The following is a 6,535-nucleotide window of genomic DNA, read 5'->3' on the forward strand; positions in this document are numbered from 1 at the left end:
TTTCGGCTAGTGCTTGCGACCATGACCATGCTTGAGGTCACAAGCACTAGAACTCATATGTAAAAACGTTTCATCTATATATATGAAATTTCATGTTCTACATACATTATTTGGTTTTCAGTATCCAATCTTCGAAATAATATTTCTCTGTTTTCCCTAAGCATACAATTTGATGTTGATGGAGGGAAAAAACCCATGCTCTCTGGTTTTTTTTCATACCTCTGTTTTGCGCGTCTAAATTGTAGGATAAATGCGCGTCTATTCTCGTCAAAAACTTGCAGAGTAAACGCTTTTTTAGACGTGTAGATACATGCGTGTATAGACGCACAATATGAATATATCCATTTTTTTATAAATATGATTATATATTTACGTAGCGCATCTATATGCGCGTTAACTTGCGCATGTAACTCTGACCATAACCGTGCTTTTAGACGCGAATTTTTAGATGCAACAGTAGACGCGGTAATAAACGCGCTCGATATTTTTTGGAGCCTTTTTATTGTAGAGTGTGACATTTGCCTTAGTTCTCTTCTACGGCTCTTTTTTCCTATTGAGATTGCGTCTAAGTTACTAGGGCATGCCAGTGATATGCCGGCTTGTGAAAAGAGTTGTTCAATGGGCCGGAGAGCTTCTACAAGTTAAATATGCTTCCTCATCTCGACTCCCTAAGGTCTCAAGACGTAGGTGTGTTTGAGACCTAAATGTGTCATAGCTCTAAGTTGTAGATTCCAAACTTGTTTTCTCCGGAAACTGATTTGTATGGACTTCCAATATTTCTTTTAAAAAGCGCCGCGACAGGTCCGAACCTCAGAGACTACGGAAAAGGAAACGGCAAGGAAAACGAATCGTGGCAGGACACGTCAGGGTTGTCTCCGCAGAGCCTAAGAAGACAACGCACCATATTTTCCTGTCGTAGCGTACGCCGAAATTCATTTCCATGAGTGAGCGGGGGGCCGGGAGTTAAATCTTAAGGATCGCTGGCCGAGCCGGTGGCCCTGTCTTCTCTGCAAGGAGATGAGCTAGCCTAATATAATACGATCCTTGCCTACTGCTGCTTCTCCCTTCCATCGTCCTCGCTCCTCCCCTTCCCCTACCCTCCCCTCTTCATGCTGAGCAAGCGAACCTAAAATACACAGTTACGATGCCAACCAGACGCAAGAAGCCGCAACACGCGCTTCTGATTCCATTCCCCGCGGTACAAGGCCACATCACGCCTCTCATGGAGCTGGGAAGGAAGCTGGTCGCCATGGGCGTGACGGTAACCCTCGTGACCTTCCAGAAGTCTGTGGACAAGATCCAGAGCGCCAGGGCAGCAGCAGCAGCTCGTGGTGGTGGTCAGGATATTGATGCTGATCGGAAGGACGGTGGGGGACTCGTCCGCCTGGTGGGCGTCCCGGACGGCCTGCCGCCCTGTGCGGAGCTCGACAGCATGACCGCGGAGCTGGGAACGGCTGTCGGCACGCGCATGGAGGACGAGGTCGCGCAGCTCATCCAGCAGGCCCGGATCGCAGATATTGAGCCCGTCACCTTCCTCATTGGTGACTTCTTCCTCTCATGGATGCCCCACCTCGCTCAGCGTGCAAACCTGCCCGAAGCCGTCTTCTGGCCAGTGAATGCCTCCGTCTACTCCATCTTCGCTCTTGTTGACCTCATCGTTTCCCGTCATGGTTACAACCCTTATGAAAATGCAGAAAACCTCGGTAATAAGACAATGATATTGTAGCACTCTTGTTATTTTCTGTTATTCAGAGCACGACAATTTATTAGAAGGGCAGATGTGAGCCTTTACATGTGTTTTGATTATCGCAGGAAAATAACAGTGATAACCAAAGCTTAGAAACAGCAGCAGAGGTAGAAATTTAGGCAAATCTTTTGAACTACGTAGTTGGTGCAGAGATTGTCCAAGGATACTAGTAGATTGGGGACGGTGGATTGACTTATTAATTGTTAGCATCTGTACAGTGATCAACTCATACGGACCAAAGGATGAGACGGCAGAGTTGATCACATGCCTACCGGGCTTGCCGCCCATGCATCCGGCAGATCTTCCGTTTCAGAGTCCGGTTGGCAAGGCCGCGGTAGAATGGCTGAAAGGGGTGATGGACGCACAGTTCGCCACCATAGATCGAGCAGTGGCGCTACTCGCGAACTCCTTCGAGGAGCTTGAACCACATCATCATCAGGTCGCGCAACTAGCACCTGCTGCTAAGCGCCTGTCGTTAGTAGGCCCCTTGATCCCCTCGCCTGATCGTCGGGCCAATAACAACCAAGAAAAACAATATATAAATCTGGATAATTCCAGCTTGCTGGTAGAAGATCACCATTGCATCGAGTGGCTTGATGGTCAGCCTCCTTCGTCTGTCGTCTACGTGTCCTTTGGAAGCATAACGATGCATTCCGCTGAGCAATTGCACGCACTTGCGCTCGGACTTGCTGCCTCTCGACAAAGGTTTCTGTGGGTAATCAGAAAAGGCAGTCTGCTTGGTGAGAAGGCAGATACTCCGATTGACGATGCGTTGCCGGCCCAAGGCTTTCTAGAAGAGATTCAAGGGAGAGGCAAGGTCATACACTGGGCCCCTCAGTCCCTTGTTCTCGCGCACCATCTGTAGGCGGATTCTTCTCACATTGCGGCTGGAACTCTGTGCTCGAAGGCTTGTCCAATGGCGTACCCATCCTTGGCTGGCCTCAGTTCAATGATCAGTTCTGTAATTGCTGGATGATTTCTGAAGTGTGGAAGATGGGCCTAAAATTGGTGGTAGATGACAAGAATAGAGCTGAGAAAGAGGAAGTGGAGAAAGCAATGAAGCTCCTTATGACAGGCGATGATGTAGAGCATATTAGAGACCGAGCAAAAGAGCTTAGAGACTCAGCACGCAAGGCTATCGCACAAGATGGTGGTAGCTCCCATCGAAACTTGGAGTCGTTTGTGGAGGAGTGCTTAATGCGTTGAAAACCGTCCGGCCGTCCCTTATACATACCACACACATACTTGCAATGTAGACCGGTTTTCCTTGCAACAAGGAACGATATCCCGTTATGGCTTACCTGCAATAAACCAGTAAACTCATAATTATTTAGTATTTTTGTATTCCGAAGTGTGATCTCATCACCGTTTTCAAGTTACTGGACAGCTTAACCCAGCCCAAAAGTTAAAACAATGTTGGTGGCAGTCTTGTCTATTATCTTTTTTTTCTTCGAGAAAATGCTGTAAAGTTATATTAAGATAAAAACATTACTTATATCCATACAACTACCCAAATGTTGGTTTGAGGCGTAGCTGAAAAAAGTAGTTGGACATGAAAGGGGGTGTGTGCCATAGGGCATAGAAATCTATAGAAGCATATCCAATGGGCAAGATGGGCATATAGACCTTTTTTAGTAGCATATTATTTGTAGGATGCGTACTAAATAGTCACAAAAGGTAATTGAGTGGAGTACATTAGTATTTCTTCATTACGTCCTTAATGTCATCAAGGACACATGCGACTTCAAAATCAAGATGGAGCTTGACTCATTTCGATTGTTGACGGTCTGGTGGCATTTGTTTAGCAGTAGCAACCTATAGATCTTAGAACTTCATCTTCTTTTTGGCTATGGTAGACTGTTTTATAGCATCAATCATGATCCCTTTAGAAGCTTATGAAACTTGAAACAAAATTTCAAATTTTAGATAATGCATAACAACATCAAATTTACCTTTGAACATGGTATATTTTCTTTGTGTCCAAATGGACCATAAGAAAAAAGCTCTGGTGAATGTCCATATGAGTGTGGAGAGGTTATTGGCCTCTCTTGGTCTTGCAATTCATGAATATATGCATTAGTATTTTTATTTCAATTTTGCAATGTGGGCACTTTCCTTTACCAATTCTAAGTTTGAGGGGTTTCTCTCTTATCCAAAGACCTTGATGCAAAATTAGCAAAACAAGAATATATTTTTTTGCAATAATTATATTGGACTAGATATTCAAGAATTTGAACTCCGGTGGGGATTGATCCCATCTATTGTGCCATTTATCATTTAGTTTATTAACTAGTTGAGAGGAAGGGATTAATGGGTTGGGGATTGGAAGAAGGGTATTTTCATTGTCCCAACAAGTAATTGCTAAGATGTTGAATTGTCCTTTGATTTGGATAGCTCTATCAAGTCCATGAAGGCATTGCTTCATCCTTTGGGCCAGAATAAGTAGATTTTCTCTTTTGAGTCTAGGTTCAATCTTCAAGGAGTCCATGTCTACAGTAGTTGGAGGCCTTTCTTGTACATTTACCATCATGCTTTAATTTGCACATTAGTTATAGGATTATGTAACAAATTGAACCATATGGTAAGGTATTCTTTAAATTCTTGAATGAACTCATTAGGGAGACAGACTAACAAATCCAGTGATCTTGCTCATTTTGAGTTCATTTATAGTACCTTCTGGTTTAATTAGACATCAATCTTGATCAAATACACCATCCATTGTCGTGGGAATGACCTTGCGTTGACATCTAGCTATCTTGGCCCGAGATTTGGTCTTCTTCTATACGTAGGTCTAAAAGGTTTGCTAAAGATATTAAAGTAGTAATAGTCATAGACTAGCTTATGGTTTTGATATTGGTCCTTTATTGAATTGCCAGCTTCATCAACCAGTAAGGGAGTAAGTTCTCTATCATTCTTCTTCTTAACAAGGCTCAACGTTTCTTTATGGGTCTGTCAATTTTACTAGCCCCTAGACATTAGTGTAGAGTAGGATCAATTCTATTTCTAATTCTTTCCCCTCTTTGAGTTCCATTTTGCTAGCCCCCAAGACATTAGTGTAAAGTAGGATCAATTGTATTTCTAATTCTTCCCCCTCTTTGACTTCCATTTTGACCTTAAGTAAATTTTTATCCAGTTGAAAGACCTCCCTATTTCACTCTATCCTCAAGGGTGATGCTTTCTAGATATTTCCTATTTCATATCTCTCTTCTATGTTTAGTGATATTACATTTGATTTCTCCAAGAAGATCTTGGGTTTTCTTAATTGCGTGTTGCCATGTAGTTAGCTGGAGATTTTTGAGAGGAGAAGGCTGACAAACCATGGATGTTTCACACATTATCTTGGATTCACTACAAGGATACAGAGGCATAGCGACGGTGCTTTCTGATGCAAATTAGCGACGTCACTGTTTGCATCACTATATAGCGACGATACTCAGGCAAAAAAAATGCGGGCCGAAACCCAAGCGCGTTATTTTGCGAGAACGAATGAAAGAGAGAGCAAAAGCAAGAGCGAACTCCATCTTGCATTTGAGAGGGAGAAGAAGAGAGAGAGAGAAAGATGGAGAAGGAAAGCTTCTCACCGTTGCCGTTGCCGTTTGTGAAGAAGAGGAGAAAATGTACAAAAGGCAAAGAGGAGACACCGTCGCAAAGAGGAGCCGCGGTATCTATCCTCGGGCCTTTGCGGTGAGTGCATTGTTCCCTCTTGCTTTGTTTTTGTTTTTTCTCCTTTTCTTTTACTTGTTTTTGTTAAAAATCATGTGTATTCTTTTCTTTTTTTCTTGTTTGTTATTGTTGTGGTAGTCGTGGTAGTGGTAGTGGTAGCGGTAGTGGTAATGGTAGTTATTTAATTTGTTATTTTCTTGTTTGTTGTTGTTGCGGTAGTCCCTAGTAGTAGTGGTAGTGGTAGTTGTTGTTTAATTTCTTCTTTTCTTGTTTGTTGTTGTTGGGGCAGTCATAGTCGTGGTTATAATCGTCGTAGTTGTAGTAGTAGTAGTAGTAGTAGTAGTAATAGTAATAGTAGTTTTCTTGTTTGCTATTGTTGTAGTAGTAGTAGGAGGTTTTTTTCTTTTGTTGTTTAGTTTTTCTTAGTAGTAGTAGTAGTAGTAGTAGTAGTAGTAGTAGTAGTAGTAGTAGTAGTAGTTTTTTCTTCTTTTCTTGTTTGTTGTAGTAGTAGTAGTAGTTGTTGTTGTTGTTTTTTCTTCTTTTCTTGTTTATTGTAGTGGTAGTTGTAGTTGTAGTCATAATCGTCGTAGTCGTAGTTGTGGTTGTAGTAGTAGTAGCAGTAGTAGTTTTCTTGTTTGTTGTTATTGTTGTTGTTGTAGTAGTAGTAGTTTTTTTTCTTTTTTTGTTTATTATTGTTTAGTTTTCTTGTTTGTTGTAGTAGTAGTAGTAGTGGTAGTAGTAGTAGTAGTAGTTTTTTCTTCTTATCTTGTTTGTTGTTGTTGTTGTTTTTTCTTCTTTTCTTGTTTATTGTAGTGGTAGTGGTAGTGGTAGTAGTAGAGAGAGAGATATGTTTTGTTAAAGAAAATGAGAGAGGAAGAGGAAGAGAAAAAGAAAGAATGAATGAGAGAGAGAGAATAAACATACAACATAATAAAGAAAGAGAAAAATAGAGAGAGATGGAAGGAGAGAAGAGAATGAATGGATAAAAAGCAAAAAGAGAGTGGTGACAAGGTCCAGTGCAATACCACGAGACTTGAAAAACTCCGATATACGTTAATTTGTGGGTGAGTGGAGACTTTACATACGTTAATTTTGTTCAGTTACAAACAGAAAAAATCCCTTCTC

The 6,535-nt window shown here is 41.7% G+C and overlaps 1 pseudogene across 1 annotated transcript; it reads left to right on the top strand.

The window, feature by feature from the left end:
* The first annotated feature begins 1,044 nt into the window (after nucleotides 1–1,044).
* On the top strand, nucleotides 1,045–3,053 carry LOC148028838 (mogroside I-E synthase-like; annotated as a pseudogene). The gene is made up of 2 exons (XR_015692448.1): nucleotides 1,045–1,703; nucleotides 1,966–3,053. The product of XR_015692448.1 is annotated as a mogroside I-E synthase-like (transcript).
* Nucleotides 3,054–6,535: the final 3,482 nt, after the last annotated feature.

This window comes from Lygodium microphyllum, chromosome 11, assembly GCF_053477565.2.
Source record: "Lygodium microphyllum isolate KBCC chromosome 11, Lygodium_microphyllum_v1.1.10, whole genome shotgun sequence".
In the NCBI taxonomy this organism is placed as follows: Eukaryota; Viridiplantae; Streptophyta; class Polypodiopsida; order Schizaeales; family Lygodiaceae; genus Lygodium; species Lygodium microphyllum.